Genomic DNA, 11,199 nt, shown 5'->3' with positions numbered 1-11,199 from the left:
GAAGAGAAGAAGAACAGCAATTCTGGAAACAGAAAAACAACCACTTTCTGAAAGGTAGGACTGGCGGAGAAGTGAATCCAAAGCGACGGGAAGATAGACCCCGGGGGGAGGGCCCGGCTCCCAGCAAGCTGCAGAGCAACTGCGCACAAAATCAGGACTTTTAAAAGTCTGTTCCGCTGAGGGACATCGCTCCAGAGGCTAAACCGGGGCAAAGCCCACGCGGGGTCAGCGTGGCCTCAGGTCCCGCAGGGTCACAGAAGGATTGGGGGTGTCTGAGTGTCGCAGAGCTTGTGGGTATTGGAATGGGAAAGCCGGCTACAGAGACAGAGCCAACAGTAAGCTCACAGCATGGTGTTACCTTGAACCGGTCGCAGCTCGGTGAGCTCAGAGTGCGGCTGGAGGTCAGGCAGACGGGAGTAACTGGGCGCTGTTCTCTGAGGGCGCACTGAGAAGTGGGTCCTGGGCTCTCGGCTCCTCCGGGCCGGAGACCAGGAGGCCGCCATTTATATTCCCCGTCCTCCGGGGTTCTATGGAAAGCGCTCAGGGAACAAAAGCTCCTGAAAGCAAACCCAAGCGGATTACTCACCCCGGCCCCTGGTAAGGGCGGTGCAATTCCGCCTGGGGCAAAGACACTTGAGAATCACTACAACAGGCCCCTTCCCCAGAAGATCAACAAGAAATCCAGCCGAGACCAAGTTCACCTACCAAGGAGTGCGGTTTCAATACCAAGGAGAGCAGCAGAATTCCAGAGGAGGAGAAAGCAAAGCACGGAACTCATGGCTTTTTCCCTGTGATTTTTTTTAGTCTTGCAGGTAATTTAATATTTTTCTTTTTCATTTTTTGTTTTTTTTCTCACCTTCTGGTTAAATTTTTTTTTAATTTTTACCTTTTTCTTTTTTAACGTTTCTTAACTAGTTTATCTAATATATATATTTTTTCTTTTTTATATTTTTATTATTTGTTTTCTTTTTTTAAATTCTTTTCTTTTCTTTTTCTTTTTTCTTTTTTTTTTTCTTTCGTCCTTTTTGAACCTCTTTTTATCCCCCCCTCAGGATTTGGGATCTCATCTAATTTGGTTAAAGCATATTTTCCTGGGGTTATACCACCCTTTTAGTATTTTACTTGCTCTTTCATATACTCTTATCTGGACAAAATGACAAGACGGAAAAATTAAACACACAAAAAAGAACAAGAGGCAGTACCGAAGGCTAAGGACCTAATCAATACAGACATTGGTAATGTGTCAGATTTAGAGTTCAGAATGACGATTCTCAAGGTTCTAGCCGGGCTCGAAAAAAGCATGGAAGATATTAGAGAAACCCTCTCGAGAGATATAAAAGCCCTTTCTGGAGAAATAAAAGAACTAAAATCTAACCAAGTTGAAATCAAAAAAGCTGTTAATGAGGTGCAATCAAAAATGGAGGCTCTCACTGCTAGGATAAATGAGGCAGAAGAAAGAATTAGTGATATAGAAGACCAAATGACAGAGAATAAAGAAGCTGAGCAAAAGAGGGACAAACAGCTACTGGACCACGAGGGGAGAATTCGAGAGATAAGTGACACCATAAGACGGAACAACATTAGAATAATTGGGATTCCAGAAGAAGAAGAAAGAGAGAGGGGAGCAGAAGGTATACTGGAGAGAATTATCGGGGAGAATTTCCCCAATATGGCAAAGGGAATGAGCATCAAAATTCAGGAGGTTCAGAGAACGCCGCTCAAAATCAATAAGAATAGGCCAACACCCCGTCACCTAATAGTAAAATTTACAAGTCTCAGCGACAAAGAGAAAATCCTGAAAGCAGCCCCGGAAAAGAAGTCTGTAACATACAATGGTAAAAATATTAGATTGGCAGCTGACTTATCCACAGAGACCTGGCAGGCCAGAAAGAGCTGGCATGATATTTTCAGAGCACTAAACGAGAAAAACATGCAGTCAAGAATACTATATCCAGCTACGCTATCATTGAAAATAAAGGAGAGATTAAAAGCTTCCAGGACAAACAACAACTGAAAGAATTTGCAAACACCAAACCAGCTCTACAGGAAATATTGAAAGGGGTCCTCTAAGCAAAGAGAGAGCCTACAAGTGGTGGATCAGAATGGAACAGAGACCATATACAGTAACAGTAACCTTACAGGCAATACAATGGCACTAAATTCATATCTCTCAATAGTTACCCTGAATGTTAATGGGCTAAATGCCCCTGTCAAAAGACACAGGGTATCAGAATGGATAAAAAAAAAAAAAACCATCTATATGTTGCCTCCAAGAAACTCATTTTAAGCCCGAAGACACCTCCAGATTTAAAGTGAGGGGGTGGAAAAGAATTTACCATGCTAATGGACATCAGAAGATAGCAGGAGTGGCAATCCTTATATCAGATCAATTAGATATTAAGCCAAAGACTATAATAAGAGATGAGAGGGCGCCTGTGTGGCTCAGTGGCTAAGCCGCTGCCTTCGGCTCAGGTCATGATCTCAGGGTCCTGGGATCGAGTCCCGCATCGGGCTCTCTGCTCACCAGGGAGCCTGCTTCCCTCTCTCTCTCTGCCTGCCTCTCTGTCTACTGTGATCTCTCTCTGTCAAATAAATAAATAATCTTTAAAAAAATATATAATAAGAGATGAGGAAGGACACTATATCATACTCAAAGGGTCTGTCCAACAAGAAGATTTAACAATTTTAAATATCTATGCCCCAACGTGGGAGCAGCCAACTATATAAACCAATTAATAACAAATACAAAGAAACACATCAACAATAATACAATAATAGTCGGGGACTTTAACACTTCCCTCACTGAAATGGACAGATCATCCAAGCAAAAGATTAGCAAGGAAATAAAGGCCTTAAAAGACACACTGGACCAGATGGACATCACAGATATATTCAGAACATTTCATTCCAAAGCAACAGAATACACATTCTTCTCTAGTGCATATGGAACATTCTCCAGAATAGATCACATCCTCGGTCCTAAATCAGGACTCAACCGGTATCAAAAGATTGGGATCATTCCCTGCATATTTTCAGACCACAATGCTCTAAAGCTAGTACTCAACCACAAAGGAAGTTTGGAAAGAACCCAAATACATGGAGACTAAACAGCATCCTTCTAAAGAATGAATGGGACAACCGGGAAATTAAAGAAGAATTGAAAAAAATCATGGAAAGAAATGATAATGAAAATACAACAGTTCAAAATCTGTGGGACACAACAAAGGCAGTCCTGAGAGGAAAATATATAGCGGTACAAGCCTTTCTCAAGAAACAAGAAAGGTCTCAGGTACACAACCTAACCCTACACCTAAAGGAGCTGGAGAAAGAACAAGAAAGAAACCCTAAGCCCAGCAGGAGAAGAGAAATCATAAAGATCAGAGCAGAAATCAATGAAATAGAAACCAAAAAAACAATAGAACAAATCAACAAAACTAGGAGCTGGTTCTTTGAAAGAATTAATAAAATTGATAAACCCCTGGCCCGACTTATCAAAAAGAAAACAGAAAGGACCCAAATAAATAAAATCATGAATGAAAGAGGAGAGATCACAACTAACACCAAAGAAATACAAACTATTATAAGAACATACTATGAGCAACTTTACGCCAATAAATTTGACAATCTGGAAGAAATGGATGCATTCCTAGAAACAAATAAACTACCACAACTGAACCAGGAAGAAATAGAAAGCCTGAACAGACCCATAACCAGTAAGGAGATTAAAACAGTCATTAAAAATCTCCAAACAAACAAAAGCCCAGGGCCAGACGGCTTGCCGGGGGAATTCTGCCAAACATTTAAAGAAGAACTAATTCCTATTCTCCTGAAACTGTTCCAAAAAATAGAAATTGGAGGAAAACTTCCAAACTGATTTTATGAGTTAACAAGTTATCACCTTGATCCTAAAACCAGACAAGGATCCCATCAAAAAAGAGAGCTATAGACCAATATCCTTGATGAACACAGATGCGAAAATACTCACCAAAATACTAGCCAATAGGATTCAACAGTACATTAAAAGGATTATTCACCACGACCAAGTGGGATTTATTCCAGGGCTGCAAGGTTAGTTCAACATCCGCTAATCAGTCAATGTGATACAACACATCAATAAAAGAAAGAACAAGAACCATATGATACTCTCAATAGATGCTGAAAAAGCATTTGACAAAGTACAGCATCCCTTCCTGATCAAAACTCTTCAAAGTGTAGGGATAGAGGGCACATACCTCAATATCATCAAAGCCATCTATGAAAAACCCACCGCAAATATCATTCTCAATGGAGAAAAACTGAAAGCTTTTCCGCTAAGGTCAGGAACACGGCAGGGATGTCCATTATCACCACTGCTATTCAACATAGTACTAGAGGTCCTAGCCTCAGCAATCAGACAACAAAAGGAAATTAAAGGCATCCAAATCGGCAAAGAAGAAGTCAAATTATCACTCTTCACAGATGATATGATACTATATGTGGAAAACCCAAAAGACTCCACTCCAAAACTGCTAGAACTTATACAGGAATTCAGTAAAGTGTCAGGATATAAAATCAATGCACAGAAATCAGTTGCATTTCTCTACACCAACAGCAAGACAGAAGAAAGAGAAATTAAGGAGTCAATCCCATTTACAATTGCACCCAAAACCATAAGATACCTAGGAATAAACCTAACCAAAGAGGCACAGAATCTATACTCAGAAAACTATAAAGCACTCATGAAAGAAATTGAGGGAGACACAAAGAAATGAAAAAATGTTCCATGCTCCTGGATTGGAAGAATAAATATTGTGAAAATGTCTATGCTACCTAAAGCAATCTACACATTTAATGCAATTCCTATCAAAGTGCCATCCATCTTTTTCAAAGAAATGGAACAAATAATGCTAAAATTTATATGGAACCAGAAAAGACCTCGAATAGCCAAAGGGATATTGAAAAAGAAAGCCAACGTTGGTGGCATCACACTTCCGGACTTCAAGCTTATTACAAAGCTGTCATCATCAAGACAGCATGGTACTGGCATAAAAACAGACACATAGATCAATGGAACAGAATAGAGAGCCCAGAAATAGACCCTCAACTCTACAGTCAACTAATCTTTGACAAATCAGGAAAGAATTTTCAATGGAAAAAAGACAGCCTCTTCAATAAATGGTGCTGGGAAAATTGGACAGCCACATGCAGAAAAATGAAATTGGACCATTTCCTTACACCACACACAAAATTAGACTCAAAATGGATGAAGGACCTCAATGTGTGAAAGGAATCCATCAAAATCCTTGAGGAGAACACAGGCAGCAACCTCTTCGACCTCAGCCGCAGCAACATCTTCCTAGGAACATCGCCAAAGGCAAGGGAAGCAAGGGCAAAAATGAACTATTGGGACTTAATTAAGATCAAAAAGATCAAAAGCTTTTGCACAGCAAAGGAAACAGTTAACAAAACCAAAAGATAACTGACAGAATATATTTGCAAACAACATATCAGATAAAGGGCTAGTATCCAACCTATGAGATATCATATAGCCAAAGTATAGAAAGAACCTAGATGTCCATCAACAGAAGAGTGGATAAAGAAAAAGTGGTATATAATCACAATGGAATACTATGCAGCCATCAAAAGAAATGAAATCTTGCCATTTGTGACAACATGGATGCAACTAGAGCCTATCATGCTTAGCGAAATAAGTCAAGCAGAGAAAGACAACTATCATATGATCTCCCTGATATGAAGAAGTGGTGATACAACATGGGGGCTTAAATGGGTAGGAGAAGAATCAATGAAACAAGATGGGTTTGGGAGGGAGACAAATCATAAGTGACTCTTAATCTTACAAAACAAACTGGGGGTTGCTGGGGGTAGGGGTGTTGGGAGAAGCGGGGGTACGGTTATGGACATTGGGGAGGGTATGTGCTTTGGTGAGTGCTGATTCACAGACCTGTACCCCTGGCGATAAAAATACATGTTTATAAAAAATAAAAAATTTAGAACACAAATTATTTTCACATTATCAAATCCAATAATCAATAATTAGCTGTTATTACACTCGAACTGTCTGTCAAGAGCTTTTGATACTGTTGAGCATTCCTTGCATATTTGTTTTTAGAAAAATGATTTTTGAATAAATTTAAAACAGTTGAAAATGTTTACTTTGAAACTTCTTCTAGGTAAGATGTAGTAAACACATGTTTCCTTCTATCACCTTCCAAACTCAAGTATAAAACATGGATAGACTTCATAAAAGCTGAGAACTTTGAAAAGTAAATGTCAGCAAAAAGGTCAAGGAAGAAAACCAAAATTCAATGTACCAGTGCACCAGGGGTTAATTTATCCCCTTTTCCCCCTCCATTATTCCCTGGCCTTAACTGGATATAACTTGAAACCCAAAAGTGAGTACTGGGGTTCCAGGGATAGAGAGACATGATGAATCCACTAGCTCTGGCTGGGATAGAGGAAAAAGGAGATTTTCTAAAGCTCAAGAGGGTAAGGGAAATCCCCATTTATTTGTTCTTTTCTCTCACTCTTCTCCATTCAGTTGACCCAACCAAGTCAAGTGTATATTCAAACAAAATATCTACATACTCCATAGGATATAAACAAGATCTATAGTATCAATGTATTACTCAAAATGTACAGGACTCAAACCAAAGTATTCAACACATGAAAATCCATGGAAAATCTCAATTTACATGAGAAAAAATAATCAACAGATGCTAATGATGAGATGATAAAGATGTTGGAAATATCTAACAAGAATTTAAAGTAACTATGACAAAAAAAGATGCTCAAATAAATGATTGTGCTCATTTATTTTCTTTCTTAAATTCAACATATGAATGAAATCATATGGTATTTGTCTTTGACTGGCTTATTTTGCTTAGCATTATACTCTCTAGCTCCAACCATTTCAAGTGGCAAGATTTAAGTTTTTTTTTTTTTGGCTGAATATCTATATCTATATCTATCTATCATTTATCTATCTATCTATCATCTATATATATAGTATATAACATTTTCTATACCCATTCATCTATTGCTGGACACTTGGGCCACTTCCATAATATGGCTATTATAAATGATGCTGCTATAAACATAGGGGGGTATGCATCCTTTTGAATTAGTGTTTTTTGAGTAAATAGCACTTTTGGGTAAAAAGTAGTGTGATCTCTTTTTGAGGAACTTCCATATTGTTTTCTACAGTGGCTACACCAGATTGCATTCTCACCAACAGTGTAAGAGGGTTCCCTTGTCTTTCTTTTTTTTTAAGACTTTTTTTTTATTTTTCAGAGAATACAGAAGCATGGAGAGCTGCAAGCAGAACAGGCAGAGCAGGCAGAGGGAGAGCAGGCTCCCTGCTGAGCAAGGATCCTGATGTGGGACTCAATCCCAGGACCCTGGGATCACGAACCCAGCTGAACGCATACACTTAACCTACTGAGCCACCCAGGCATCCCAGGGTTCCCTTTTCTTCACATCCTCATCCATATTTTTTTCTTATATATATATATATTTTATTTTAGCCATTCTGAAAAGTGTGAGGTGCTATCTCATTATAGTTTTGATTTTCATTTCCCTGATGATGAGTGATGTTGAGCATCTTTTCATGTGTCTGTCGACCATCTGACACATACATAGAATTTAAGAAACAAAACAAATGAGCAAGGTAAAAAAAGAGAGAGAGAGACAGACAGACAGACAGACAAATCAAGAAACAGACTCTTAACTATAGAGAACCAACAGGTGGTTACCAAAGGGGAGGTGGATGGAATGGGTGAATAGGTGATGAGATTAAGGAGTGCCCTTGTGTTCAGCATGGATGATGTCTGGGATTGTTGGATCGCTATAACTAATATAACACTGTATGTTAAATCTACTGGAATTAAAATAATAAAAAGCAATCATGAACACTACTGAATCAAATATTAAAATAAATTATCAACAGTGAAATAGAACATATAAAGCAGAACCAAATGGAAATTTTAGAACCTAACAATATAATAACCAAAAAATCTAAAACCCCTAAGACCCTCTTTCTGAATTTAACAGCAGAATAGATATGACAGAAGAAGTTGGTGACTTTAAGTTAGACCAGTAGAAATTATCCAATCTGAACAGTAAAAAGAAAGAAGATTAAAGAAATGAATAAAGCTTCAGGAGACTGGGGAACAACAAAATATCTCAACTTTATATAGTCAAAGTCTTAGAAGGACTGGAAAAAGATTATGGGCTAAAAGAGTATTCAAAGAAATAATGGTTAAAAATGTCCCTAATTTGGCAAATTATTTGATATAAATATACAAAGAAAAAGCTGAATGTGTTCCAAACAGTAAATCCAAAGAAATCCAAGCTCAGATACATTGTCATCAAACTACTTAATACTAAAGACAAATTGAAAACAAAAATTTAAAGCATATATATTTACAGTAATTCAAAAAAAATGAAATACTTATGCATGAATATAACAAAACCTGTATGGAATCTGAATGCTAAGAACTACAGAATGCTGATGAAATCACCCACGAAGACTCAAATAAATGGACATACTGTGTTATATATATTAGAAGAATGGAAGTAGTAAAAAAAAAATGTCAGTTTTCCTTAGAGATCAAAGGACTCACACAATATCAACCAAAATGCCAGCACAAATTTTTAAAGATATAGACAAGATGATACTAAAATGAACAAGAATAACTAGTACAATTCTGAAAAAAAAAACCTGGAAGAATTATAGTACCCTATTTTAGGAATTACTAAAAAGCTAAAGTAATCAAGTCAGTGTTGTATAGGTGAAGGGATAATGGATATACATTGATCTATGGAACCTAGTAAATAGGACAGATATAGACCTCCATGAGTAGGGCCATTTGATTTTTTACAAAGGCACAGAATACTGAAGAGAGGACAGTCTTTTTAACAAATGTTGTTCGAACCTCTAGTCATTAATAAGCATAAAAATGAACCACAACCTACATCACACACTTTATACAAAGACTAACTAAAAATAGATCATATATGTAAATGTAAAGCCTAAAAAGATAAAACTTTTAGAAAAAAAATAGAACATATTTATGAGCTAAAAGTAGGCAAAGAATTCTTTCTTTTTTTTTTCTGGCAAAGAATTCATAAAATACATACCATATCACAATCTATTTAAGAAAAAAATTGATAAGTTAAACTTTATCAGAATTAAAAACTTTGCTGTATGTATGGTATACTATAGTGTATAGTATATGCAAAAGAAAAAATATATATATATATAAAAGAAAATCCCACGCGATAATAGCTTAAAAAAAAAAAAAAAACTAAAAACAGCATACTTGTTAAAGGACTTGCTTCCCAATACATGTTTTTAAAGCTCTGAAATTCAACAATAGAGAAACGGCCAAAGTAAAAGATGGAAAAAGAAACTGGACAGACACTTCACCAGAAGTTATAGCAAATAAGCACATAAAAAGATGTTTAACATCATTAGCTAGCAGACAAATGCAAATTAACACCACAATGTGATATCAATACATAACTATTAGACCAGCTAAAGCAAAAAATAGTTACAATACTAAATTCTGGTGAGGAGACAGAAAAACTGATTAGAGGTTTCAGATGATGAGAGCTCAAACTCCTTTACAGTTTTTCTATCAGTCTTCATTTTATGTTTCACCTATCTGTGATCATTGTCTGAACCTGTTACTTCAACAGGTTACTACAACCAATAAGGTTGTAAAATGGTGATTTTCCACATTTATTCTACAGTTATTAATTTTATTTCTTCTAAAGAACTTCCTTTCTTCAAGTTAGGGCTCTTCAATTGTCCTGAAATAGTTTGTAGAAGAAAAGTAGAATTAAAATACTGAGTTCTTTTTCCTTTAATTGTTCATTGTTGAGTAAGAAGTTGATATTTTATTTACTTCAAATGGTATCTAATGAGGTTTTTCTTTGGAAGTGAGGGGGATCTCTATATCTCTTTCTGTATTCCTAATAATCTCATGATTTTTATATATTCCATGTGTTTCAATTACTTCCAATTAATATTATTTGTTTGATGCCTTTGTGTACTTTTAACATGCTTCCCTTAGTCTTTTCTGTTTTGCTCACTGACACAATTTATCTTATTTATTTCCTGTCTCAAATCTGGAATTAGCTCTTCTCCCCTCTCCTCCAAGAAGTCCTGATACTTTTTATGTAGAATAGTATTTAAAGACCATTTGTGCATCATTTTGTATTTTTTTTAACAGAAGAAAATTTGTATTCTCAATGTTGATTTAAATTAGTTTTATTATACTGTTACTTAAACAACAGTGGAACTATGTATAGATAAATGCCTTGGGCTTATGGTGTTTATATAATTATAAAGCCAAAACAATAAACAATAAAAATAATATATTCACAGCATTAAAGTTAGGCATTATATTATTTTGCTGAAGCTAAATTACAGTTCACAACATATGACTCCACAATGGCATGTTGAGTGCAGCTTGTCTTGTGTGCTTTGGGATGGCTCTTTTCTTACCACTTTTTTCTAACTACCAAGAAACTGTATTATGTACAGCACACCTGGTATAGGACCATATAATTTACAAAATCTGACTCCTTCATTTCAAATCAACCTCAACAATTGAAGTGGTACTATCTGGTGACAATGTACTTGCAAATACAAACACAAATATGAGTGTTGATAATGCATAATGGGGTTCAGTTATAAAGTGACCTTCTAGATGACCCAGAATATGCTCATGTTAATTTAGAGTATTTCTTTACGAGATGGTCAAGTTATAGTTAAAGAAAGAAGGCTGAGTTTTTATGGAAGAGGTTGAGATTAAAGGAAATATAGCTGACAACAAACTGTGATTCCAGAGGCATATGAGGCAGAAGAGACAGCAATATGTGACGTCTAAATGTACCACAGCAAGACACTATTAGTTGGCGAAGATTAGTGGGTGAAGTAGAAGTAGTAAAGTGAGCAAACTACAAAACAAAGAAAGCTACAAACCAAGAAGAGTTTATAGCACCTAATTAATACTATTGGTCTTGTTGCTACTATGAAACTGCAAAAATGCTGAAGTCTAGATATGAAAACACTATTCAAAATAATAGTACAGCCATCCTTAAGATAGCATTCAATTTACTCCTCTAAATAAATACTGACCAAATATTTAAAAGACGTATGCTGAATGGTCTTTCACATTGTTGCCCAGCTGG

Source organism: Mustela nivalis (genome assembly GCF_964662115.1).
Source record: "Mustela nivalis genome assembly, chromosome: X".
NCBI lineage: Eukaryota > Metazoa > Chordata > Mammalia > Carnivora > Mustelidae > Mustela > Mustela nivalis.
Note: the sequence above shows the minus strand (reverse complement) of the source record.